Here is a 25,640-nt window from a genome sequence, read left to right on the forward strand (position 1 = left end):
CGAAACGGAATTGACTGAGGTAGGCAATGTCCGGAATCCACAAGATCAGAACTATAAGTTTGACCCAAAATTTCACAGACATGATATCGAGAAGGATCTTCATTACCAGATATACGGCACCAATGGCAATATGCCAATGTGCCATGTCACTCTAGCCCTGTCAATCCGTCAGGCAGTGGCTTTTGGCATGGGCCACTTCTCTGCTGAAATGGGCAGGCTCATGCACAGACAGGATGACTGGAATTTGGATCTTTTTTGTTCCAACATCTTGCGTTTGTCAACACAGCTGATGCCCAAGGTTAATTCGCGTGAGATTGTGAACACACTGAATAACTTTAGAGCCGGTGACCCCTTCAAGATCAAAGGGAAAGCTTTCCCCACTCGCTTTAGCAGGTGTGCGCTGATACAACTTGATAAATTAGAGTGGCTGAACAAGGATCTTGACCAATTGCCTGTAAATGTAAAGGCTCTGCTGCAGTATATTGGCAACATGCAATGTAAGGTTGACACAGTGCTAAAGGAGAACCCGAATCTTACATACACCAGAATAAAATTCACCAGCGAAGGTGAGGAGAGGTCTATCAAGTCCTTGTTAGCCAACAAACCAGCACTGCTAATGGCCCCGATGATGATCAAGACAACTCTTTGGAACTTCTCAGATACCAGCTACCCTACCTCACATGGCTGCCTGAGGTTAGCAAAGAAGACTGAAGAATCGAACGGTGTCTTGAAAGACGGTTTTTATCGCATGGACCTGTTGAACAACGACTGCATAAACGAGGATGCCTGCTCCAAGCCCCAGGAAGATAATTCCAGGGAGCCTAAAGAGCTCACTTTGGAAGACATGTTGGCCAAGGTAGTTGAGGAGGCCAACCGAAACGTTGTTCGTCGATGCAAAGTCTCCAGGCTTAACACCCTCTTCCCCACATTGAAGAAGGAGACTTATGAATCCCTGGTCAAAATAATTAACGAGTGTGGGATCACGCTGGTGGAGAATGTGAGTCCACTGTACATGCACAACCAGACCAGAGCAGTCAAGAGGCCTGGTCACTATGTTTTGGAGGAGCATGAGAAGCACTTCAAATGGAATGAGAACTGCCATTCTAAGGAGGACATGGGGGAGGGACCGAGTGACCAAGTTGAAACGTCTGAGGATCCTTTTGTACCCGGTGGCGACTTCTTCAAGTGAATTGACATAAAGACAATCCAGGCCTGTGTCTGTATAGTATATGATAGGGGTATTGTTGTTGTTGCTGTTATTGCTTACGTTGTTCTTCCTTTATGTACTGTTTAAATGAAAATAAAAAAATCAATATCTGACAAATGGATTTGATTGATTGATTGACTTGTATCATAAAACAGGGCGAGAAGAAAATGAAATAAAAGTAGGGTGAAGTGAAAGGGATCTTTTCTATAAAAGTAATGACTGGTCAGCCTGTCAGGTAAAGATATTCTCCCACCATAACGCTGACAGTCTTTGTGACATAGGGTTGTTTTTTTTATTTCTTTAAGATGGGCAAGACCGAGTTTCATGCACACCTTAAAGAGCCAGTAGAGGACTTGAAAGAAAGCAGTTGCCCTGCCACATGGGAGTTATTGTCAAACCAGTGGCCAGATGTGAAAACAAGGCTAGCCCTAACCTGGTGGAGGCGGACGGAAAAGAGTGAAGTATATGAAGCCTTGTTGAATGTTGGAGTTGGCCATCTGGTGTACTCAGAACACTTCTATGAGACTTGTGTTTTTTGTTTATCCAATGACAATAAATATCATATCACATGAGTAAACCCAGTTACTTACTGTCTATGTGAGTTGTGTACTCTTGTTTGTGGCACTCGACCTGCACAATCGATCTTAAAGCACATGGTGACAATTCTCAAAAGCACTCCCTCAAGCTCTTTTACTATATTTTCCCCCCACTAGAAATCAAGTAAACACCAGATTATGGCTCAGTCACCCTTATGGTTACTTGTCAGCCTAAACAATCCAAGTTCGGTGGCCTCGCTCGAATACATTCAGGTCACGCTGCCCGAGCTTGGTCGAGAGCTCCAGCACCTACAGGCTTTGCGGCATGACAAACATGGCATCGCTCGCATAGAACTTGATAAGAGTTTCTCCCCTGCCACGCACTGCCTGGTGCTCATTATTACTGGACCCTTGGGCAATAGTTTCCATGGCCTGATCTCGGGCAAACATTTCCTTAAACCTTTTATTGAGGAGAGCAAAGGCCATGCTGTTTGGAACATTTTTGGGCTCCCCATGCCCCCCATGGCTTGGGTGAGGGCCTCTAAAGTGCCCTGGGGAGAAAGATATGAGCAGGGAACATACATGGGCAAGGTTCTCGAACATGAAGTGAAAAACATACTGAAGCGTCTCTACGCGGCCCTCAGACTTGCAGCCTCCCATATGCCTGCCGGGCCTGAGCTCAATACTGCTATGCTCCAAACCATGGCCTCACTTGCTGCACCCTTGGCCTTCAAGACCCTGTACGAGCAGGCCTCATTTCCCCATGTGGGCAAACCTTCACTATCCCGACCCTGGGGAAACGCTTTTGTCCTCCATAGAAACACGGCCGGGGGTCTGTGCTGTTCAGCTATCAACCAATGCTGTGACAAAGCGTATGTACCTACAAATCAGGACATCTTGCTGCACATAAGCCTGGTAATTAACGGGCTGCAGCTTAGGAGGTACAATGCCAATGTGGGAAAGTTCAAAGTGCGCATCGAGGAGATTGAGACACACTACTGGGCCATCTGCCTTGCGGCTCTGTGTTTCGATGCAGCAAGGGTCTGGGCCGGATCTCTCGAGGAGCTGCACTCCAGTATTAAAGCCAACCTAGGCCTGGATGGTCAGTGCCAGCGTTGCGGATTTGCCTATGCACGGGACCCTAATGTAGCCTGTCCTACGTATCCTATTAGAGTCCCAGGAGTGAAACAGATTGACAGAGTTCTCCTTGGCATTACGTGTACAACCCTGTGTGCCGAAGTCCTGTGTCCCAGCGCAAGCAAGGAGCCAGTTAGGTACTGTATTAACCATGACCGAAAGTACAAACCAGGGGTGGAGGAACTCGAGGAGGATGCAGGGCGATGCGCGGCACATCACTCCTACGACTCAGAAGAAGATTCATGTTGGGCACTTTGGCAGTGTCTCAGTCGCTACGAGCGAAGGTCCTATGCAAGAAGCACAAGTGGACCACTTAGCCTCCAAGCCCAAGAAGTCCGAAAAGTCGAGATCAACCATATCTACGATAGCATCAGCTGTTGTGCAGGAGGTACCCGGGTTTCCGAGGGACCATCCAGATCCCTTCATCTCTGGCGGGGCTTTTCATGCCAGGTTCTTGGATATCACATCCAAGTTGTTCCCCTCGGTTTCCGAGGCAGAGTGTGGTCCCAATCAGCTCAAGCTGATGTCACAGGGCTTTCACAATCTTGTAAGCTTGTTCAATGAATACAGAGACTTGCCAGTTTGGGAAAGTGTTTTAGAGGAGTTAACACGGGAGCTGTGCGGTGCGTACCATACATATGCATTGCAGCTGATGACTTCAGGGATTGAGACAAGGAAGCAAAAAGATATTATAGCCAAGGAGTTGGAGGATGTCCAGCGAGAGAAGGAGGACCTAGCCTTGACTCTGACCCAGTTTGAAGTAGACAAGAGGGAAGACATACAGAAACTCAAGGAAAATGAGGTCGAGCTAGCAGATGCTAAGAAAGCTAGGGACAAAGCTGAATCGGAACTTACGCAGACCAAGGAAGCCAGGAAGAAGGCAGAGGAAGACCTGAAGCACCTCGAGGAAGTCAGGACGGACACAGAGAACACGTGGAAGGAGGCAGTGGAAGCCATGAACAAGGCGATCTTGGAGAAGAACTCAGCTGAGCTCGCTAGGGTGGAGGTCGAAGCCAACCATGCTCAGGAGCGTGAAAGGATGGAACAGCAGTGCATCCAGGTCGATAAGGCAAAACAGGTTGCTGAAGCAAAGGAGGCAGAGGCCTCCAAACGTATGGAGGCCATGCTGCTTGAGAAAATGGCTGTTTCGCAGTACCATTTGGAAGTGGTGCACCTTTTGGCAGAGGCTGACAAGCTCAATGGACAACTGATAAAGGCTCTCGATCATACAGAGAAGGAATCACAGCAACTTTTGGCTCAACTAGAGACCTTGAACCTCGATATGACCCAAGCTCAGACCAATTTATTTTTGGCCAAGAGGACAATTGATGAATTAAATGAAAGGTACACAGAAGACAGTGCTGTGCTGGAAAAGGTTCAGGTGCACAACCAAATGCTCAAAGATGACCTAAGTAATGTGAAGTTAACACTCTACACACTGTTCCCAGAACTGTCTAATGAACAGTTATCTTCTACCAATCTATCAAGTATGATAGAGCAAGTGGTGCACATGCTGATTATCGAGCTCAAACAGATCATCAGCACTCAATGTGCTAGGGTTTCGGAGATGGAACAATCATACCTTAATTTTGAAGGACATGCCTTTTCTCTAGCCAACCGGCTTAAGCACAGTATCAATGATTGTATCCAAATAGATCTTCAACTGCACCAAGAGCCAATTGCATGTGCAAAAACTGCAACCAAACGTCGTTGCAGTAATGACAGTGAATCCTTTACGGGTTCCAAGCAAAAGCGTAGGTTTGAGTCTGGACTCTTGAGGGGAACTATGTGGCAGACTGCTGTCGTGGATATTAAGAAAGAGTCAGAGGAGGGGAAATGCTTGTTTGTGCAACAAGAGGTCATTGATGTGCTCTCTAAGACCGGAGCTGATCTGAGGATGGTCAACCTGGGTAACATCAACAGTCTTGGTGATAGATTATGCTCACTGCTCTTGCATACAGATAAGTATAAGCAGAGTAAACTCTTGCCGAACGGGTTTGATGAGCTCATGTCAGGCTGCCATTGTGATCACATGGACAAGCTGGCACAGGTGCTAGAGTGCCATCTTATTGTACTCTTGATACCCAGCTCATGTTACCATTCATATGGCTCTGAAAACAGTGATGCCTTATATGTTGTTTTGCACCATGAGGAGGACTACTTCATTGCCATGGTCAAGAAAGATCAAAGCCCATCAGCCTGCATGTGGGAGGTGACCACGGAACTAACATGCAAGTTGAAAAGATTAGAACACCTCGACTCTGGTTGTGGTCTTCTACCTGAGCACAAGACCACAAACGTGAAAGCGCTGATTGGTGTGCAAATTGAAGAGTATAACTGCATAGTATGACAAAACAGCATTGTTTGTCGCAAAACAGCCTGATGAACATGCTAGGTGTCCTAGTCTTGTGACTTTATGCAAGATAGCAGTTATTAAATATGGTCTAGAGCACTCAAAACTACCACATCACATCAGACTGGATTTGGCAGATATGTATAGACATGTCTGATACGTCCGATATTGTCATTTGAAGATTTTTTTAAGAGATGAATGCATTATTGTGGACTATGAATGAAATCAAGTTTTGCAATAAATAAAACACTTGTTTTGGCATGAAATAAAGAGGGGGGTTCTTTATTATTGTTGTTAATATTGTTCATTTATATTTAATCATTTATTACTAATACACAATACACAATTTTGTCTTTTTTTGTACAAGATGGCCACATACAATGTCACAAGCAGTTTTGAGTGCGGCGCTGGGACCTTTCTGTACAGCGTGTACAGACTGGGTCCTTTCTCTATAGCATGTACAGGATCATTCCATCACAGTCGGTAGTAAGGAAGCAGTTTTCTTCTTAGAAGGTGGAGAAGAAGAATCATGGTGGGTATTGGCCTGCACAGTAAGCTCCAAACTGTGAGGGGCTTTAACTTTGGCAACAACCTGCAGCGGTTCCCCTCCTGGCGCCTGCACATGACAGATGGTCAGAGGATTTGAGTTCATGCCATCTCTGATGTAACCAGGATTGAACATAGGACAGAGTTTACCGCTGAAGCCACAATCTACGAAAGAGTAGATTTGAACACTTGACTCAGTGTCAAAAAAGGATACATGACCTCCCTCATAATCCACTAACACTCCCAATCTCTGACATGTTGTCCGTTTTGTGTTGAATTTTTCTCCATTGGTCATTCTTCCTTCGTCCATGGTTAAAGCCCAGCAACCGTTGCTCCTGCAAAATTCTGTCTCATTCTTAAATTCCCCAGTGTCAAAGGACTCTTGAACAATTCCTACAGACCAGAATGTCTTGTCTTTCATCCCAACCTCAAAGTAAATCATACCAGAGGAGATGGTCTCTTTTCCTAGAACATAGTTCCTTTCCCCAGGGGGAATGAGAAAATCTTGCTCCCTACCTCTCACTTTTCTTCCATCAGTTGACAAGACAAAATTGCCACCCACTTTGTCTGGGTCCATAGTTATATTCACACTAGGTATGCTCTGGAACCTCCTGACTTTAGCTTGATCATTAAGCTGCATCATTCTTTTAAGAACATTGCTCTCAGCTATGATAGGTTCGCTCTTGCTCAAATTCTGGACAAATTTAAACATTCTGTCCTCAGCAAAAAATGCAGTGCGTGCAAATAAAGAGAGATGGGAGTTGATTGTTTTTGTCCAACCATCCCCGTTTTCAGGCATTTTTGTGGTGAGTAGATTTTCAGAGCTGACGTTTTCAAGCTCAGTGATATCCTTTTGTAGCTGTTCAACATAGTCTTCCACCAGTTTCGCTCTTTCCTTTCCCATCTCACGAACATCATCTTTGAGGTTGACGAAGCTTCGAGCAATAGATTTTTGCATAAGAAGGAGAGCTCTCAATCCATGATCCATGACTCTCGCTGTGTGTTCCTTGCTGAGCACTACAGAGCATTTGATCTCCTGGATTTTATGTTTTCTCTCTTGAATCATCTTGTCAATGGCAGGCATTTGTCTTGTTCTGTCTTCATCTTCCTGCTTCCAGTGGTCCCTGAAGTGATTAACAATCTCAGAAATAAAAGTATTGACAGATACTTGTGGTATGCTGGGATAAATTGCTCCACACAGTGGACATTCACACACATTACTAGTGTCCCAGAAATGTGTGATACAGTTTTTGCAGTAGTTGTGACCACATGGAATAGTGACTGGAGCAGAGAAGATGTCCAAACATAAAGTACACAAAAACGTCTCTTTAGAAGGGATCACACTGTCAGAAGCCATTTTCCTGGGAAGATTGCATCTCTTGCTTGATTTTTGAAAGTGAGAGAAAACCCAGACCTGCCATCTTAATATAGCGTGAGTGCCAATCCGATTGGATGGAGAGAATTCATTGTCAAAGCCAAAGGCTTCTCTGATTGGGCAAAGGCAATCAGGGGGGCGAGGCTTTCCGTCTATCCCAGCTGATTCTTAGCCATTTAGAATCCTGGAAGGATAGACATGAAGAGGAATGACAGCATTGTGTCCCATGAATCGCTCTGCAGCTGTGAGCAAAGCATCTGGGTGGTAATGGGTCAGGGAAGGCAACCTCTTTACGGTGTGTTCAGTGTTCTTGTGCACCTCATGGAGATTTATGTGCATTGTGTCAGAGCTGATGCGGTGTACAAACAGTCCGTTTTTTTTAAGCCTATTGATGTTCAATTGCATCCATCCGCTTCCTTTGTGGTAGACTTCTAGACAATCGAACATCCCCTGGCAAGTCATCTCCAGCAGGATGGTCACCCTCAAGTTTTTCGTTAACATGTTGTCTTTTGGGTTCCTTCAATTTTCCTGTGAAAAGTTTTCCGGTCCCTTATGTGCAAAGGTCTATGCCACTTAACTGTTCTGCTTGTTGAGGGCAGATCTTTCGAGACTCTCAGACTGCATGCCTTCTCCCCCGCCACATCCTGTTCCCTGGACGCTGTGACATGACTGATCTCACCCATATTTCTGAGGTAGTGACGTTCGAGGTGACAGTCACAATCAATGGTCATGGCACTGGCATGATGGGCTGTTGAGGCTTCTATTTCCTTGTTCTTCCAAAGGAAATTGACCAGCTGGGTAGATATAGACAGACCATACTTTGCCAGAGCGTCATAGGTCCGGTCAACTCCTGCAGCAGCAACCTTTTCAGCAAAGTCTTTCCTGGAGATTATCACGCATGGCAAGCAGTTCCAGAATCCGTGAGTCAGCGGCGCGCTCGTGCCCAACCTGGCCATTCCGAGACAGTGAGAAGCCCACATTGGCGTTATCGAACACGTAGATTCCATCATCAAAGGCCCCCCCTGGACTGTCTCCGGGTTTGATGTGGTCATGGTTCACATTGCGCAGGGTGCAGTAGGCTGTTAAGTGTGCAAATACCCAGATCAAGCTGGCAAGGCGTTTATTATATGGGGTTGGGTCGACAGTTTTGATTAGCTGTAGCCGCACGCCCTCCTCTAGTGTCAGGCCTATGAGGGAGTACCTGTTAACAGCCGCAGTGCTAGCCACCAGGTCATTGGCCGTCTCCACCGGGAAGCCAGCTGCCAGCAAGTGCTTGTACATCCCGATCCGTTGGGCCACCACGTTGTAGCGTTCCATGTACCTCCGAGTTGGGTCCACAGTGTTAGTCCCCACCATGGCCAGGAGCTCGCTGTTTGTACCTGTGGACGCTACAGTCTTGAGCATCTTCTGAAGCAACACAATGCTATGCAGGCCCCTTGACTTGTCAAGATCCTTGCCTTCATAGTCTGATCCAAGCACCTCAGATCGCATCCTGCTCATGGCCATGGAGCCATACATCTGGCACAGCCATGCAAGCGGCCACTCACTCAGGTATCGGGGGCTTGACAGCTCCTCAAGCACATGTCTATGACTCTCCAGATCATGGTGTAGCTCTTTTGCCAGTGTCCGCTGCTTGGCAATTTCATCTCGCCGCTTCATGTACTCAAGCTGCTCCATGAACATAAGAGGATGGTTAGACTCCTGTTCCGAGATCCCCTGGGCATTGGTCTCAAACATGCTAGCTGAGGTGCTGGCCCTAGTGACCCCGTAGATATTGCCACAGGTTGAGTAGCACCCATCCCTGGCATTGGCCCCTGGGACCCCTGGCTGCTGAGGTCCAAAGAGCTCATGTCTGAGTGTTAGGTGGTGGCAAGAGATGCCTCTCTGGGTATCTTTCCATTTGTCCCTTGTCACATCTGCTTCGTATATGCACTCGGGACACTCCTTGGTGTCAAGTGTGTCTTCTGGCAGCAGCGGATATCGCAACATGAGTGCATAGAAGCGCTCCAGCCGCTCAAGGGAGGCCAGCAACTCAGTCTCAGGGGCCATGAAGAACTCCCGTGACAGCTTGCGGTGCTCATCACACGCCCCGGAGAATGTGACCGGCTGGTCCTGGGAGCTACATATGGTGCGACCGTATGAGACCCCGACACAGATCAGCCACAAGGTGTAGTTGTCGAGGTACTCCGCTGAGGGAGTGAGGGGGCTCGTGCAAGAGGTCCTTGGTGGTACGAAATCCTTGCAGAATTGTATCAGTGGTGGGCTCAATATACCTGTGCACCTTGCCTCGCAAGCCTTATCGTACAACTCTGCCAATGGGCCTATGCTAATTGAGTCCTGTGCATCACCTTGGTTATGCTCATCCACTCCAGAGTACCTGGTACCAGCCGTTCCACGGCGTCTTGGATCCCGCACCATTCGCACAGACATAGCAAAAGACCGATCCACCGAGGATCACTCGATCCGCTAGGAGGTTTAGTGTCCTTGCGTAGCAGCAGAGCGGGCCAGTTCTTCTTTAACATGTCAAACATCTCCTGTCCACAACGAGAGCCAAATCGTTCAGGGAAGACTCGAGCAGGAAGGTTAGGCAGTTCATGGCTGCTGTTCAGCCTACGCTCAAGTTCCTTGGGTAGAGGGTCGAATAAGTAGCTTGTTCCACACAGGGATAGTACCACATTGCCACATACAATGTCACGAGCAGTTTTGAGGGCTGCGCTGCGACCTCTCTGTACAACCACTACGAGCCTTGGGTCTGGGCCTAGTGATAGGCCTGGGGAGATTTGCTCAGCCAGGGCCAGTGACTTGGCTGCCAGGCACAACAAAGGTTTGTCCAAATGCACAGACATCTCTAACACAGGCTTCAGACCGCAACCGTACATGGACACTGCTGCCACACGACGCATAAGTGAAGAGAACTTCCCGGCTCTATAGAAAGTTGTTACCCGGCCACTGTCACCGATGTGGACTGGTGTGGAGGGTGGGTTCTCAGTACTGCTCTTGATTAGGATGCAGCCTGTGGCCGCGTCAGGTAGCTGGGTGACAAACTCCACAATCAGCCTGGAGTTCAATACCAGATAGCCTCCACCTGCATTAGAGTCACACCATTCGCTCTCTACTCTGATAGACCCAAGCTCCCTGTAACGTGACTCATCATCTACGTTCAAGTCTCCTTCTTTTACTTCATTGAGCTTGGTGAGGTCCTCTTCCGCTTGGTCTTCTTTGCCCTCACCCTCTGTGAAGAGCCTTTTTGACCTACGCACATCAATGACCTCCCAGAACCTTAGATCCTTTTCGATCAGCTGCCCGTCTGCGGGCCTGGTCCAGGAGGGAGGCTCACATGGGTCTGCAGACCACTTTTGAGCTGCAAAACTGACTGATTTGAGATCGGGTTCGTTCTGGCCTGACTCCCACCTGTACTTGAGCTGCGCGACCTTGGAGCAGAATCTGTCCGGATTGTGAGATGACCATGGAACTCGTTCCCAGGTCTCAGGCCCACGAACACCTATTGGAATGCCAGCCTCCTCACAGAACCTCTTGAGGGCATTCACACAACGGATGTGCACCTTCTTGCCTGACCTCATTGGTGCCTCCCCTGAGAGCCAGTCGACCGCAGTCACATGGAAACCCATTTCACCCCTGATCTCTGCCAGCCGAACCGATTCCTCAGTGCTGTGCAACACCAGATTCCCGTACAAGTTCACTGGCACAATGTTCTCCGAGCTCTCAAGCTCCACATCGAGGGCCTCACTTTTTTTGCACCTATTGTGGCAGGAAACCAGGTATTTGGTCCGTGAGCTGCACAATACGTCCAAGCTCCTGTGCAACTTGCCTGTCCATGGGACCATGCAACCTTCATGTGAGTATACCGTAATGGTGCGGGACCTGAAAGGACCTGTTGCGCCAGCAAACCAGACCAGCATCCTTTGTATGTAGCCATAGACACCTGGCCGAAGGCACCTGATCTCCAGGTGTTCATAAGTGTTGCCTGACAGCATTCGTGTGGCGAGTGCTCGCGCAAGTCCAGAGGCAGAGCACACCTCATACATGTGAGAGACTCCATCTTCATTGTTGTTGTCGTAGCTGTTCAAATCACTCTCCTGCTTTGCATACCACTCACCGGCTGCCACCACTGTAATTCTCTTGACACTCGAGGTCAGGATCTTTGCACATGATGAGCTCAAGGCCTTGTTCATAACCATGCATGTGCCACGGCTCCATTTCCGCTCCAAGCTGCAAACGAGTACTCGCGAGGCCAGGATGTCGAAACCGTGCCACACTTGAGGCTCTGATCTCCTTGAAGCCTCCAGGTCCAGAGTTATTGGGCAGCTCTCAGAGAGCGGATCGGGTGCAAACCTTGCTGGCGGGCGATCTGCACACCAGCTTGTGGCCGATCCTTGTCCATCGATCAGCCTTAAGGGATCCAGAGATACGGCGAGCTCAGTGTCCCAAGAAGACTGGCTGACATTCTTGGCTGGGGCCTTTTCAAATGTCCAATCGGCCTCGACCAGGTTCCTCCATGTACTCTCACACACGCCATAGCCCTCCACCGGGTCCCTGCGGCCAGGCCTTACAAACATCTCTTCCAGTACAATTGTCTTATCCTTACACAGCAGCCGCACGATGGGTGTCGGTTCGGGCCACAAGAATTCATCACTGGTCAGTGACAATGTCCTATTTGCTGAGGCGCTCTGCACCACGAGGGCCACTGACTCCAGGCACTGCACCAAAGGTCCTTCACCGGAAATGTGGAACAGAGGAGACTCTGCTGCATATGCAAAGGTGTGGCCATCCACGACCGATATGCCAGGCTGCCTTGAGGCACCTGCACGCCGACCTATGAGCCTCAGAAACCTCCATTTACCTATACTAGTCCTAACACTAGAAGGCGTGTTCTTCACAGGCTCAAACTCGAACACTGGTCCCAATGTCTCCTCATAGGCCCGCAGCAGCAGCTCCTCCTCGTCACCTCGTGGCAGCAGGTTTTTGGAATTTCCCAACAGCTCACACTCCTTCAATGGACTATGGTCACAGCAGCGGGCAAGCAGAGGTCCCAGCCGATGGTCCCTTGAGCAGAGGAACGCACCAACTAGATTGATCCTGCTGCCCCAAAGTTCCCGGGTTTGTGAGTCTGGCACAGGACAAGCCCATGCAGATGCAGCTCGGTGCCTAGTCAAGATAATTAGCCTCATCCATGACAGTGAGTTGACACGTGAGGTGTCAGCTACATGTTCCAGGAAGGCATACACCGGTGGGAGCGACCCACCACCATGCACAACAAGCTCATAGTCAAGAGCAACATCTCCTGGCACCATGGCCGGTAAGCAGGGGTGTACAGCCCTGTAGAACGCGTTCAGGCACACGCTTACGTCAAACCCGGCCTCAGTCCCGCCCAGGTTGGTACCCATGAGTAGCCGGGCACAGTGACCCAGCAGCACTGCCTCGTCTACATGCACTTCATACGCTGCACCACTCTGAGACGTGGCCCTGTCGGCTCGAACCAGTGCAAATGACTTCGGCTGCAGGCTCACTGAAAGGTTGAGTTTGTACTCATGCAGAGGCTCTGGAGGACCCTCAATATCGGTAGGAAATGCTGCAATCTCCACCAAGGGGAATAGGGTGCCATCTCCGATAGCAGTTGTAGCTTTTTTGCTCTGTCTATGATCGACCACCGGATGTGTCAGCCAAGTCCTAACATCTCCACCCTCTCCATCTCTGTCCTCATTAAGAATCAGCCGAGGTCTATACCAACGCCTGCACCAATCAAACAGAAGCCCAAGCCGCTTGTCAACATAACCCTTGGCCCCATCGCTAGCCACTGCTGCCTCGCGGGCCGAGAGGGGTTCTGTGTTTAGTTGGCCGCCTGTGGAAGGATTGGCGGGTGTGCATGGCTGAGCTGAAAGAAGCAGGAATTGTCCTCGCCAGGAGCTCTGCCTCCTATGGGTATATCGTAGAACTCATCACATAGCTCAGTCTTTTTTGAAGACCAGCGTGGCATGGGCTCAACGCCTTTCGTGGAAGGCATGTGAATGTATACTCGCTCCCTTCCATTGCGCCCCCCCAAAAGCCTGGCAGCCTTTAGGATCTTCAGGTTTACAAGGCCCAGTGTTGTCACTCCAACAGGCTTGCGCTTATGGCCAAAAGCTGTCTCGTGGTCTATCAGCACTGAGTGGCCTGTCCAAAGCCTAAGCCGAGGGGACCTGTGGACAGCTCTCACAACCTTGTCCAAGCTCAATGCTTCATTGTCTTTTTCTTCCTTGGTCACACCTCCCGCAGACAACTGATCCTCTAGCTCTTTGGGCATGGGAAACTCCTCAAAGAGCTGAGGGGGTTTGGGGCATATCGGGCAAATGTCTGGATCAGCGGAGAACAGCAGCCTCAACTCACGTAAAGAGTCTCTTGACTTTGTAGAGAAAGCCAGGTGCCGGTGACCTGGCTCACAGCCAGTCTCCACGGCTAGGTAGGCAAGCATCAAGGCTTGAGCCTCACCCAGTGTCAGTGATGAGGAAAGAGAGAGCCCGAGTCTCCCCCCATCTTGATTTACGTTGTACATTGAAGCTAGGAGCTCGAAAGCATACAGCATCGCAACGCAACCAGCAAAGTGGAGCTCTTGGGGCACTGATAACCTCATTGTCCCTGGTGACAGACAAGCCACCTGGCTAAGATCATAATCACAGCCCTGCTTAGTTGTTGCCAGAACCCCACGTCTGTATGCTTTGAGGACACTTGGTTTTGAGTCAGCAGCTCCCAACTGGCTTCTGTAGCCTGCACAAGCCTCCTCACCTTTGCTAGAGATCGATAGGTCAGGGCTAGAGCCAAGGCACACTCTGAATGCTGAGCACTTCGAGGGTACCCACTCCATCAGATGCCCATAGAGACCTGGGTCCCTGTTGAACTTTCTAGGAGCGTGGCACCTGCAAGCCTCAATCCGTGCTAGCCTCTTTGGCACGATCACCAGTAGGTCCCTCAGCGTGTGCCTCAGTGCGCAAACCATGTCGTTGTTGACAACTACCGTAAAGGCCACTGGTAGGAGCCTGAGTTCACATAAAGCAACCTGTGCGGCGGTCAGGTGCATAGTTGGACTTGGGTGCGGTCTTTGCAAAGAATTTGAAAGAGACTCATAGTGGCCCGCAGGGCTCTCACAAACCATAGGTTCTAGGGACCTAAGATCAACAATAGTGTCTCCCGCTACAGTCACACACTTGAGTCTGAACTTGGTGCCAAGATTCTCATCACCAATTGCCAGAGCGCAGATGGTCCTGATGATATCGGTCCCGCAACTGGCAGCAAACACCAGACATGCATTAGTTTGCCACGATGAGACCATCCTATACAATGACAGCCCGTCAGCTGCAACTAGCCTTGCTGGTCCCGTGAGCTTTGTACTGCGGGAGGGACTGGGCATCACAGTGCACCGGACTCCCCACTCAGGCCAGGCATCACCTGATGTCTCGTCCTCCTCAGCCTCTGAACAAACCACTAGGCAGGCCCCGGTGTCTGAACCTCCTTTGTCCTGATCCAGTCTAAAGACCATTTTGGGGAAAAGGGCCAGTTTCTCTCTGAACTCGCCATTGCAGGGTTCTGACCACGGTAGCACGAGGAGTCTCGGAGACAGGTGTCCAAAGCGTCTGATCTCCAGTATCCTGCCCTGGCTGTCAGCTGTCTCTCGTATGCCGTCTGCCAGGTCTCGCTCAGTCATGTGACCAGTCAACAAGATACCTGGGTGCTTGAGGCATCTGTGGCCGTCTAGACATCTTTTCAGGAAACAGGGCCACCAATTAGCATCTAGTTTGATCTCTGGTTCGAAGCCAGAGCCGAAAGTGGCACACAACTCGTTGTCTGTGAGTCCTGTGCGACCTAGCCTAAGGCATGTGAACACATACAACAAGTACCTGTCAGACAGGTGTAAAAGCTGGGGGCCAAGCGGAAGCCTACCCGCGTCTGTATTAATTAGAGATATGGCCATTTTAGCTTTCCCTGACGAAGGTATCTTTCGCATGGCTTTATCTTTCTGGGTACAGACACCTCTGGTGTCCAAGGAACCAGTGAGTGCGAGGCTCCTGAATGTCTGCAATAAGATATTTGTGGACGCTGAGTACAGCTCTGAGTTGTTCAGTGATCACAAGTCTATGGAGTGGGACATAGGTGCTAATTTAGAACAATTGCACTTAAGGGCCAACAGTGAGAGCATGCCTTTGAACCTAGAGAGCATGCCTTCCTGGCCCATTGAGAAGAACAATGTCAGAGATCAATACATAGCCCTTGACCTGCTAGAGAGTGAAGCAACTATGTCCATAAATGATGTGAGCTCTGACTCTGAGGACGAGATTGGTAACATGCAGAGGAACAGTCCCCGTTGCCTACGACAGCGGGTCGTCTGCTGGAGCTACGATAGAAAAGAAGAAAAAGGTTCCATGACCCGACGATCTCACCTCTCAGCCTCGAAAGAGTGCCTCAAGTGCGAAGCATATGCCAGGCAGTGCAACATTGCAGCAGAGCAATATGAGCGAACACTAATGCGCTATGCAGATGTGGTGAGTGAGTTGATTACAGGCTTCACATCAGCGATGACCTATTTTCCTATTCTGAAGACAGACCACCGTGGTGACAAGCACCTAAAGTACATCATAGAAGCAGTACTGGGTCGTAATGACTTTGTTGCTGACATAGTTGTGCTAGCGGCCCGAAAACGGGCCAACAGAAACTATGGTGCAGAATCTGTCGAGGACCAGGCCATGCTCTCCATGACAGATGCACTAAACTCCCAATTTACAGATTCTGAGGCCCTGAGGCACACTTTGCGGTCATACCAAACACTTTACATTCACTACATGGAGGTGTGGCGAGAGATGAGTACTAGGGTGCGTGGTGATCTCCCCCTCATTGAGTTTGTGAGAATAACAAGCAGCAGGCCTGGTGCGGAGGGAGCTGAGCCCTGGTCAGAGGCTCTTGCCTATGCGGCACGTATAGAAGAAAAGATGAAACTCATGGTGCCGAGGTCAATCCGGGACCTGTGCCTCACCGACCTGAGAGTCATCAAGCCCCTTCTGACAGCAGTGCCCCCGGGTTGCAAGCTCCAGATGCCTGTGAGAGCTGCAGTGGTCTCCCTAGAGGCCATCCGCTCAAGGCTCGAGAAGCACTCTCCACAGTGGGCTGCCGACCTACAGCAGACAAACCTCTACCTGGATGTTCTTGCAGACCTCACTCTCATGAGTGACATGATCTCACTGGGCGAGATCTCCATCAAGAGCCTGGTGTACGAACGACGCATGCTCATGGCAGTTGTGCATAAGCTGTCCAGGGATGTCTACTCTCTTGGTGGTGAGCTCTCAGCCCCACAGTGCTACTAATTTAGTGCTTCTAAAGGTGGTTTCACACGGACCAAACATGGACTCTAAATGTTGGATCCTTGCCTACTTGCCTAGCTCGGATAATGAGGAAGAAGATGAGGAAAAAGATGAGGAAAGTATAGGTGGTGGCTGTGTTGCCTCACCGCCAAACCCCCCGAAGCTTTGCAAACTGTGTTCCAAACCCCCGGCCTGCAAAGTTGTGGCGGAGTACAAATGGCCTGCCACCAACAATCACGTCGGAGCCTATACAAGTTTCCCCTTAGAAGAGATACATTTCCTCAAGCCCAGCCTGTACTTTGTGAAGGAAGGTGACCTGGTGCAGTTAAACGGTCCTGTGTTCCTCCACAAAGCTCCGACTGTGGGTCAATGGCTACTCTCACTAAATGACTGCCAGAGTGCATTGAAAAGACTACGTAAGGCTGCACTTGCAGCATATCAGCAGCCGGACCTGAACAGGATAGTCCTGGAGCAGAAGAACGATGACGGCCTGCTGGAGCTTGTGTCCAAGTGGGTGACAGACAGCAATGTGATCAAGCGCAGCCTTGAGACTTTCGGTGCTTTTGCCTCTGATGCCCTGCTCGCACCGGTTTTGCACACTGTACTCCGTTCCCAGTGGTTGGCAGAGCGCAAGGCCCGGTTGGAGCAGAACAATGCAATGCCTTACGGCTGGGGCAGTGAGTTTTATGATTGCGTTGGGATGAACAAGCCTTGCTGTACCCAATGTGAGAGCTGCATGACCGCAGGCCAGGTCTATCTGGTCATGCACCGCACTGGTCGAAATCCCTGGTCAACATTGCAGGCTCTGAGGGCCATACCTGCAAGTGTCTCACTCTGTCTCGGAACTGCAACATGGGCAGCGGCTCTCATGGAGCAGACCGCCATGGAGGCATCACATTCATGTGACTGGCTTGTAAGGAACGAGGCCATGATCGAGTTCTGTGCACTGATGTATGACATCCACCAGCCTCGGGAAGAACTACAATGTGACAACCTGGAGATCTTCGCCGGATGCATCACCAGACACCGAATTGCATATGAGTGCATGGCTCCTTCACTGCCGAATCTAGACGCAGATGCACTGGTAGCAATGTTCAGTGTGCTACACCTGGATGCTGATGGGTTCAATGAAAAGGAACAAGATGCAGCAAAACAGCAGCAGACCATATCCCCGGCTGACATTTTCAGGCTTTTGCACGTGCTAGACCTAGGACTTGAGACACTTAGACACATTGCCTTAAAGGATACGTTCATGAGGGGAGCGTCACCGAGTGTGTTGAAAGAGGCACAACCACCATTCTCTGAATGGTCCCCAGCAGATAAGATGACCATAAGCGAGGTCCTGACCAATTGCTTCCCAATCATCGCTACAAAACAGCTGAACTCCCTTGATCCAAACACTGGTGGCTCGGATCAATTTTCAGGCAACCTGTGGCCCATGTTTGTAAACCGCACGAGGCGGTGCTACCCGCTCTTCCGGGCACTCGCCTTCCCCACGCAACCCGCACCTTCCTACCTGCTCGAGACCCTGGTGCAGGGTTGGCGGCTTGCTGCCGGGGTCCTACACCGTCTACCTGCTGCACCCGGTCCAAGCCTGTGTCTTGAACAGGAACACTTTGAAAGATACTTTGCAGCCCCGCTCTACAGGCTTAAGAGCTGGGGTGTGATCACGTCCGAGGAGGAGTCGGCCATGATAGAGACCCTCCAGTGTGGGATTGTGCCTTGCTTCGCTGGGTCCCGTGACAGTGCACCAGATCGGGTTGTAAGTGCAACAACAGCGTTGGCCTTTGCTGCCTGTGGCCTCAGGATAGTCGGACCTACCAGATGTGAGGGTGGCCACACAGTCACTACAGCAGGGCTCTTTTACTTTGCGGCCTGGTACATTCTTGTCTATGCAGGCGCCTCACAGCTCTACAAGCATATTGGTGATGACATGATGCTCAATGGCTCTAACGCAGACAGACTACTGCTCGAGACCATACAGCTAAGAGAGGACAATGGCGACGTTCGAGTGGCGTCATACAAAAGGACTGCTTTGCTCCACGCTCTGAAGATTGTTTTTGGGCGCTTCATTGCTCCTTACACCCTGGCCTGTTTCGCTGAACTGTACGGTGCTGGCCTTCAGCTCCAACTTCCCTATGCTAAAATGCTTCGCAGGACTCCTGGAAGTGTGAAAGCCGCCCTGAATAGCAGGGACACCTGGTTAGCAATGAACAGAGGAGCTGTGGATGGGCCCAAAGTGATGCTTGCAGCGTCAGGGAGCTCAGAAGACCTTGTTCCCCCCAAGGTTATAACCCAGGCAGCAGCCTGCAAGGCCTCTGACCAAGCTGCGGATGGGCTCAAAGTGATGCTTGCAGCGTCAGGGAGTTCAGAAGCCCATGTTCCCCCCAAGGTTATAACCCCCCAGGCAGCAGCCTGCAAGGCCTCTGACCCCCCATTCGTCTACCTGGGTCCAATAGACACTTATAAGCTGAGTACCCTTGCTGGCCTAGGGAAACACTGCCCTGTGGCCAGTGCTGTGGATGCCTGGGCTGATGAAGCTTACAACTTGTGGTATGGCACAGTGAGCTGGGTTGAATCTGATGTTCAAGTAGTTCTTAGTGAAATCCTAGAAAGTCTTATTACAAATGTGCAGTCTCTAAGAGTGTATTAGTGAGCCATGGTTGAGTGTCAGTTTCGGAGTGTCAAACAATAAAATAGAGAGCATTGAGAGAAAGGTTGATCCATGTCCTTTATTTTAATTACACTGGTACATATTCCCTCATTAATGAATAAACCCAAAGAGACATGTGAGAGGATGAAAAAAAAAAAGAAAAAAAGATATATATATAACAAGATATCACAGCATAAGACAATTGTCTCTGTAGGTCCACAGAGGAGCCCTCCATCATGGCTCCTGCTTTTTTCTTGAGTACACCCTAGAAAGACAGATACTCCTCTGGAGGCAATTGTACCACCCCTGACATGTTACCATTATTTCAGGTTGCCCCATTGAAGGGTGTACATAGACCTGTGCCCTGAGTTGTCAGAGGATATTTCTCCGGTTTCGTCATTCGAACCACGACACCAGGAAGAGGAGGCTCCCCTGGAGTGGTTATCGTGTTCACTCTCTGTTTCTCTACCTGTACTCATCTTCACACGCACCTTCATAGTTCCGGCTTTAGCCAATTCACGTAGTTGCATCTTTGGCTCCACAAAACATCATCTTGCACAGCCCATAGATATACATGAATGACTGCTACCCAATCCTTCATTCAGTTCCCTCAGTCACAGCCTCCTCAAGCCCTCATCAAACATTTGATCAAAACTGAGAAATTGAGTGATCATGATGCTGTATTCGCAGTTGACGCAACTGTAGTACAGTGTGTGCACCATGGCTAAGGGATGGGTACGAGAAATTGGCTGAATATTTGTCCAAGTCTTCATATTGAGCAGGGACCGGATCGCTGGAACCCCAGGGACCAGCTTGCCCTCCGAGAGAGGGGTTGGATTGCACCCAACTCCAACTCTTGACATCTCATACCACATAAACAAATTCATATTGTCTGGGTAGCCCATGCGCATTGATCCATCGGGTAGCTTCCCAATCACTGTGCTGGCTAAATCAACATTACCTTCTACATATGTGCATGTGAAGTAGGAGCGCATTCGGTCGGGTGGCTCAGGTAGATCTAAATGTGACACCTTTTCTGTCCTGAAGGAAAAATCGAATTGCTCTCTAGAGTAGTCAATGACTGTCGTGCGAGGATCCAGGGGATTCATGGATCCATGGATCCAAGCCACAACGGACTCCTCAATGGTGTGCGAGTTATGGTCGTTGCGCCACACCACTGCCATTAGCCCGTGGATCTTGGGCACTGCAGCAATGCAGTCCTTCAGCAAGTCGCCAGCCTTCCAACGGAGGTCTACAACATACTTTTGTTCATTGCGCAGGCCAATGTCAAGGAGGTCGCAGCCTATGGGTTGCACATTGTGCTCTATGGACCCCATGAACATAGTTTCGCCATACAGCCGATTGCTGTACTCTGTAGGAACCATTGTCTGTATTTTCCTTTTGATTATGTACATGGCACTGCATGAGTCCTTGCCCTGAAAGATTCTTATTGAGAGTCTGGCAGGCATGCTCTCAGCCACACTGACTCCATACTGTTCAAGCACTTCCAGGAGTGTTCCTATCTCAGGCTGTGGTTGACTATACAAATAAATCCCAGGCGGAAGCCCATCCGACTTCCTCAGCCTTACCAACACTGTCACACCACAGCCAGGAAGGTTCTGTCTCCTCAGTGTCATTGCCCATTGATATGCTCGCGCCACGAGTAAATATTCTCTCGCCCACAAGAGCTTGGTTAGGTCCTTACGGACCGCCACTCCCTCACTCGCCACTCCCTCACTCGCTATAAAGAGCTGGGTATTCACACTGCTCTTCTTTCTTTTCTTCTGCCGGTCCCCCTGGCCCTCAAGGATAGTTTCAGAATTACCCCTCGCCAGGTTCGCCAATATACTTGGTATCGAGTTCACATGAAGTTTGCAGATGTCTTCACTGCAAAGGAAAAGCTTTTCCAGCGGCGTGCCGACTGCACCACAGATAAACACTCTGTTGCCTATGACAGGCACAGGTTCTAGGGTTAGTGCTCTGGCCAGCACGCAACAAAGTGATGGTCCGGATTGCGGGAGCATTGCAGAATGCGGAAGCAGCGAAATGGACATTATCAATACTCCGTCCTTCACAGGCCTCGTACCAGATGCTCTGCTCACCTTATGTGCAGAGAAGCGCTCTATGAAACAAGCAACGCAGCTCAACAAAAGTACTGTCCTGTTCAGGAGGGTCTCCTCTATCCATTACACTCAGCCTAGGCAAAGCAAAGGTCGCGCTTTGATTAAAAGCAATGGTGGCAAATGCCTGGTGTGCAAGGCGAGCCTGGTGAAGACCAGCAAGCACCAGTCACGGACAGGGGTGGTGATCAACTGCGGCTGTGTTGGTGTGCGTGTGTGTTTTGTATGCTTTAAGCACCCAGTCAATGCCAGTGAGCCATGGTACAGGCAACAACCCCACTTTGATGAGTGTCCCATGGTCAAATTATTCTTCTGTAGTGCTTGCCTTCTATTTAGCAGAGTCATAGAGAGGATTTGCTGCCGTTGGGCATGTCCTCAATGTGCCAAGAAAGTGAGAGGGGTCGATTGTTGTGCTGATTGTTCCACAGCACTCTCAGCTCAGCACAGGGAGTTGCGAACTTTATATAAAGAGCCGAGCTTTCCCAAGGATGGTTCCAATGACAGAGGTCCCAGTGAAGATGATCACGTTGTCAATGAGGAAGCACCTGGGGCCAAAACGGAGGCAATAACTGAGGCGTACCGCATTACACTCAGGGAGCGGGTGAAGGCCAGGGTGAAGGGCTCAAGGCATCTGACAGCAGAGACAATTCCCATCTTGTTCCCTGAATGTCCACGTGACCCCAAGCGTTGCACTTGCTCCTCAGAGGAATCCCGGAGTGCACTTTGCCCTGGCTGCTCACATGTACACACCATCTTGGAACTACTGAGTGAGAACCCAGAACCACTGATGGCCTCGTTTGATGAGCGCGCTGTGCCGGGCCGGGCCATTGCCCGCAATATATATAACAAGGCCTTGTTGCAGGCCATGTTTGCAGACCCCAGGCTACCACCATGTGCCAATGGGGATGTATGCAAGGGTAAGCTGCTGCTACGGGCAGACGGTCAGCAGCATGGTAAGCCTTTACCTTCGCTGCCATCTCCCGAGGTCTACCGGTCTCTCTGCCCAGACTCTGACACAGTCCAAACAAGCTCATGCATCCTGTGCCTGCTGTTTCACCAGACATCTACTGTGGTCGCCAATGTTGACCCTGAAAAGGACAACCTGGAACCTTTGCCCAGAGAGCCGGTGTATTATTTCAACATCCAGCTGGCACGTGACGTAGGTGTAACTGAACACAAAATGCAGAACTGTGGCCGGCACCTGATCCGCTACCAGGGACATGCAGGGAGCTACAGACCAGAATTCTACTACGACTGGTATGAATTGCTGGAGGTCCTGAGTGTCAATGGGAGTGGTTTGGTTGTCTTCCACCCATCGCCACAGTAGTTTACGAACCTGCATAGCCATGCTTTAGCTTGGTCTGATAGGCCACTGCCAGATACTCAACCTTGATGCCAGAGGCAACTTCAGCAAAGGGATGCATTCTAGCTGTGTTTGTCTTTTTAATTTGTATGTATCTGTTTTGAGTTCAAATAAAACACAGTCAAATTCTTTGTGTTCAGGTTTATTGTTTTATGTGTTCCATTCAAATCATTCAAAGTACAATGCAAAGCATGCACCATTTAGAATAATCATATTTGTCAGAACAGTCTTGTTTTTTAAGCAAATATGAAAAGCACATGAATGCACGAAATACAAGAATTGTGTGAATACAGGAAATGCATGAATGTTACACAAAGACAGACAATTTACAAGCTTATTCACATTTTCATGTTAATCGGTGGGTGTGGTAAACAAAACAAAAAAAAATTGCACAACAAGAATAATAAAAAAAGGCAGATTAAATAAATCAGTTCAGGTGAATCACATTCTAATGCTAACAGCTGGGGAAACAGTTACCATTTGATTCATTGAGGTGCTAGCTCTTCTTAGACTTCTTCCTGTGTTGGACACCAGATGGGTACTCTTTCCCAGACAGAAGAGACGAACTCGCACGTTTTTGGGCCCTGGCAAACATTTGTTCGTCATCTGACTGTGAATGGGAGAGTGTGGTGAGGGACGTCCTAATTTCTGAGCCACTTCTCTCACCGATTTGCTCAGCACTGAAAGCAACTTGCCCAGATTGGGGAGAGAAACAGTTACCATTTGATTCATTGAGGTGGTAGCTCTTCCTAGACTTCTTCCTGTGCTGAACACCAGATGGGTACTCGTTCTCTGACGGAAGAGAAGAACTTGCACGTTTTTGGGCCCTGGCAAACGTTTGTTCGTCATCTGACTGTGACTGGGAGAGTGTGGAGAGGGACATCCTATTCCTTGAGACACTTCTCTCACCGATTTGTTCAGCACTGAAAGCAGCTTGCCCAGATTGGGGTGAGGCTGCAGTAAATGGGTAGGACTGTTCGTGGTTATCATCTGCCTGACTGTTGAACATCCTCCTCGCCAGAGAATCCCAGTTCGAGAGCTTGTCTCCCCGTTTGACCGATGCCATGGTAGTGGCATAGTCTGCCTTCAGGTTCTCCACAGTGAACTGTTCATCTGGGTTAATGTTGTTCATCACTGCCATGGCGTCTTTCCATTCCCAGTCCTCCTCGAGAACACAGTAGTGATGGTGGTAATCCAGGGGCTCCTCATTTGAGATCAGTGTGATCATATCTTGGTGGTAAACTGTGCGGGTTTTGCAGAATGAGCTTAGGTTGACGATGGGCACACCCATCGACAATTGGGGTGAGCACACATTGAGCCTGGGACCATGGAAGGTGCCCAGAGTGCCAACAAGAGACTCATTGATATGGTCCGCATTATACGCACGGGTCTCTTCAGGGTTGTGTTTGTGGATCACCCCGCCATAGTATATGGGAGCCGAACAGTCGTAGAGGTGCTGTGCTATACCACCGCTCTTCATGAAGTGAATGTCCTTCAGCGTTGCCACCCCCTGTGTCCCTTCTAGGATCATACTCTGAATGGGATCGTCAGTGAAGTCCAGGGTGAAAAGGAGTTTTGGAGGCGGGGGTGGCGGTACTCCTTCATTTTCTTTAGTTGCAATCCGGTTGGTGAAGCCCCCACCGACCTCACGCACATGGTCTCGGTTGTAAGCCTCGATCATGGCCTTGCTCACCTTGTCCCAGAAGCCCCGGTGGCTCTCTTGAGCATACAGGGCAAGCAGATCGTACACCACTTCAAGGCTCATGATAATGGAGGAAATCTTGAATTGGCTCTTGTATGGCATCTTCCTGCTGTACCCTTCATCCTGGTTCTTCTTTTCCTTGACATAGGAGCACAGAGTTCGTGACCTCATGTCACCCATGTGAGCTCGTGGTGGAAAGGAGCACAAGGCACACTGTGCTAGTGTCTCATGGGCCACTGACGCAGCTGGTAGCTCTTCCTTGGAGAAGTAAATCTGGTTGATTCCCGCTACCTGAAAGTCCCCGGACTTGGTTCTGGATACAATGAGACAGCTCTGTAGATGTACTTGCTTCAACACATAGGCGAGAATCTGGCAGGCAAAGTGAGCTTGATTGTCGATGACCCTAGGCAACACATCGGGGAGGCATGCTGCTGAGCACAGCTTGAAGACTGAACAAACCTCGAGCCAGCACTGTGTGTCTGAGAGCTTGTCTAGGGCAATCATACGTGCCTTCTGTAGTTCTTCAAGGAAACGTGTCTCGCTGAACTCCTCGCCAGACCTTGACATTCCCTCAGTCAATTGAGTCCAGGGAGGCACCCACAGGTCATAGACGAAGTGGCAAGCTAGCTTCAAAGCCTCAGCGAACACCATCTGATTGACAATGCCTAGCATCCTCTGATTGTCCACACCCCGTCTGCCACAATTCAGAATAAACTTTGACCTCATTACGTGGATGCAGCTGGTTCGGGCCTTGTCAAAGGCTTCACTGAATTGCAGCAGGTCTGGGAGGCAGATCATGAGGACGCACTGCACCAGGTTCTGTCTGAATAGGCAGCCCGCTGCGATTTGCGCCATTTTTTCTCGCTCAACTATCACCATGATGTCCTGGAAGGACATCGTTCGCTGTGAGCTGGCTGTGAACTCAGAGGGCATCACTAAGCCCCGGTCTAGCCAGGCAATGCTGGTCTGATCCAGTGTGTTGGTGGTGCTTATAAAGCCACAGTTATGCACTGATGTAACTTTGGTGGTCTCTAGGGTGCCCGTAGCCTGGTTTAAGAACACTACATTGCTCTCTAAAATGCTCTCATCGAGCAGGTGCTTGAACACATTGGGGATGTTGCAAGAATCGCGGTCAGCACCTATTACACTCTTTTCTGTGTTGTGAGTGTCCTCAATCATGACAGTCCATGAACTACGCATTTTGTGGTATTTGAATGACTGTGGCGTGAAAGATGACAGGGTCTCGATGCAGGTGGGCACAAGCTGGAACATGAGAATAAGAAGCTTGTTTATGAATGTTTTAC

Source organism: Nannobrachium achirus (assembly GCF_963921795.1).
Source record: "Nannobrachium achirus genome assembly, chromosome: 1".
NCBI lineage: Eukaryota > Metazoa > Chordata > Actinopteri > Myctophiformes > Myctophidae > Nannobrachium > Nannobrachium achirus.